Below are 3,394 nucleotides of genomic sequence, written 5' to 3'. Positions count from 1 at the left end.
GTCAAAATTACTATTTTGCCCCTATAGTTACATTTAACTTCTTAAGTACCACCGATCTCTCTATGAACAATAAGTCATAATCCAACTATGACCAAACCCCTCTTAGGCCAAGAGAGGGTGTGACGCTATATTGTTCAAGTCCCAAAATCAGCCATTAAGGGAGTAATTTATCTACTTACTCCGATATTAGGGAATGAGTGAATTATGTCTTGTGTAACTGTGTTCCCAACTCCCCAATTAGACGAATCTCCAAAATGGTAAGCTTATTGAGTCAGCAATCTCGCTATTCTCACCCATACAAATCAAAGGATCACCTTTATAGACAGGAGTTCACAATTCACTTAGGATTTAGGTCATGTCACCTATGGTCATCCTAGTGAAATGTGAGTCTCTATTAGTAACGGTGTTATATTATGAAACTAGTTATTTCGTGGTTCAATCTTATACAAACCCTTTTGTATAGAACACCTCCGCTCACATGTCTCTACATGAATGATTAGAATTAGATCATTTGTAGCACTTTACAACAATTGTAACATCTACAAGGGAGGTGTATTCGTAGTGGGATTGATGTTAGTTTATTGGATTTAGGGTTATTAAGACAAAATAGACAACAAAACAAGCAATAACATTTATTGAATTAACATCTAGAACTCTTTATTGATGACAACCAATCAATAACATTTACTATCTACGAGTTTTAGGACATAAACCCCAACATCATTGTTGTTGTGTTGTGTAAATGACCGTAAGTATTGCAATCAACTCGCGTGGTTCTATGTTCGTTCTATCTTAGTACTTTATTTAACAATAGGTTCCTGACAAAATAAAAACAATTGAGTTCCTACTGCACGAGGCTTCTAAAGTCCTAACATTGATTCCACTATCACAACCACAATCTATTTCGATGGTTCAAGTCCTTTTGCCTCCCTAAATCTATAAGCGACAAAAACAGTATCAATCTTGGTACCCCTAATGTTAGTGTAAACCTAAGTACTGTTATTTTTAGTTTTAGTAAATAAAAAAAACAAAAAATTGCCTTATATTTTTTTTTCTTTAGGAACCTCCTCTTTTATATAACTTAGTATCGAAGTTTGGAAAATTTTAAATTTAGTTTTGCTTTTAAAAAAACACAAGAGTATCTTTAAAAAAACAAAAAGAAGAAGGAAAAGAAGAAATCCTTGCGTAAATTACTTGATTTTAAAATTTTAGTTTTCAACCAACCTAAATCTAAATTTATAGAATCTGTAATTTAGTCTTGCTTTTTTTAAAAAATACATGGATATCTTTTTTTAGAAAAGAAAAATTGATTATAAAGTTTTTAAAATACAGTTTTATAACAAATTTACTAAGATTGCGAAAAGTTCGTAATTTAGTTTTCTTTTTAAAAAATAAAGAAATTAACAAGGTCCTTATAGAAAATTTACTTTTCTTTTTTAATCTCTAATTTATTTTATTTACCATATTTTACGACATATTTAGTGTATTCTGATTTTGAAAATTTAATTTGATCTAAAAACTTCAATTTATAACAAATTTAAAAATTTTATAATTTAGATTTGCTTTTAAAAACAGGTTAAAAAAATGAGCATTTTTCAAATTCAGATTTGTACAAATTTTATGTAGTTAGTAAACATTGTTGTTTGTATAACAAGTCAATATCACATTAATTATCATAGGTATATTTTAGACAATTTTTTGAAGAAAAAAGTTACAAATATATTCATCCCATTTGCTTTCTATAACAATTCAATATCACTGTTTTTCTCATATAGACATTCACAAAAAAAAAAAAATCGCTTATAATAACATTACAAATTCCATTCCAAACAAAGTATTCTCAAAAGTTAAAATAATATGGTAAATATAACAAAATCATAATATACAAAACATGAATGTACTAACAAAAAAAATTGATAACACAAAAGTCCATGTACGAATGTGAGAAGGAAAAAACACATTACGTAGTGGTGAATTTAAGATAACTGAGCGTGTGAGGCAAGACAAGATAGGCCTACAAAAAAAAGTATAATAAAAGAAGTCAATGAGATGAGGTAAGTGAAATTACCGTTGAAAGGCATCGCCTTGTATACAGTAGGCTCTTTGATCACTTCATGATAGTTCAATGTAAAAGTAAGTATTAATAAAGGAAAGTCCACGTGCCCCCGACTGTAACGTCAAAGAAGATGGAAAAACGACATCAATTAGTTTATGAGGAAAACAATAGTATAAGAAGAAACAAGTTAATAATAGAAAGCAAGGTTTATACAAAGATAATGAAAGAGAGTTAATCACTCAAAGTATATATATATATATATATATAAGAGTTTAACAGGTGATGTTAACCAATAAATTACACTTTTAAATCACTCAACCACCATTAATAAATGAAGAAATGATTACTATGTATCGAATACAAATACTCTCTGAAGATAAAACTATCATTTCCAAATTCAAATCTCTCTCAACTACCACAACTTCTAAGAGGCGGCAAAAGGTGGATTCTGGTCAGCAAAAGGGAGTTTCTAAGAGAATGGATCTAAACAGAAAGAGTAGATTCTTAGCAGTTGAGAAAGGGAGAGATAGCGATTGAAACATATCAAGAGATATCAGACACTGATTAGAAGAAAGAAGAACAAATTGAGAAAAAAAGTTTAAATATGAGAATCGAAACCACTAAAATAAAAAAGACAAATACCATTGAACGAATCCTAAAATCAAAGAAAACGTGAACAAAATATTCTAAAAATTGAAACAATGAATATCACAAATCACCGTAAACGTGAAGAAAAAAGAAGAAGAAGAAGAAGAAGGAGATGAAATTAAGGTGAAATGAGAAGGAATTGCAAGTAGATTAAAAAAGGAAGAGCCAACAAAATACACAAAGAAGTAGATTATGTACTTCTGAGGAGCATCGGTTGACATGCAAGACAACAAGGAGGAAGATAGAGTTGGAGTTTCAGTGGGAAATGAGAGAAAGAGATGAAGAAGACAGATCTGGATTTCAATAACGAAAAAGGATAAGAGAGATGAGAGAGAAGAGATGACACATCGTGTGAATTGAAAACGAGCAAACCTACCAAATCCTCTTGAAATTATGATGGTAAATCCTTAAATATCTACAGCTTGGGCCAAATGTGGGCTTGAATTTAAATGCCAAGCCCACCCAAATCTAATCTCATAGGCCAAACGTCACCTAAGGGTTCAATTTATTGAAACTTAAAAAAAAAGGTTAAATTATAAAATATATCTTTTAACTTTGTATTTTATTTTAAAAATATCCTTATACTTGCCATACTATTCCTTACCTTTCATAAAGGTTTGAAGACTACCCTTTAGAGTAAAGTTTTTTTTTTTTTTTTTTTTTTTTTTGGAATTTCAAAAGAAAATGAAG

General features: G+C 29.8%; 1 long non-coding RNA gene across 1 annotated transcript; it reads right to left on the bottom strand.

Moving 5' to 3' along the window:
- Positions 1-1,800: 1,800 nt before the first annotated feature.
- LOC120090064 lies at positions 1,801-3,081 on the bottom strand. Its single transcript, XR_005485402.1, has 2 exons — positions 2,903-3,081; positions 1,801-2,169 (listed from the first exon to the last, which is right to left on the bottom strand). It is a non-coding gene; the product is annotated as an uncharacterized LOC120090064 (long non-coding RNA).
- Positions 3,082-3,394: the final 313 nt, after the last annotated feature.

Source organism: Benincasa hispida, chromosome 11 (assembly GCF_009727055.1).
Source record: "Benincasa hispida cultivar B227 chromosome 11, ASM972705v1, whole genome shotgun sequence".
NCBI classification, from domain to species: Eukaryota; Viridiplantae; Streptophyta; class Magnoliopsida; order Cucurbitales; family Cucurbitaceae; genus Benincasa; species Benincasa hispida.
The sequence above is the reverse complement of the archived record's forward strand: the minus strand, read 5'-3'. Positions and strand labels throughout refer to the sequence as shown.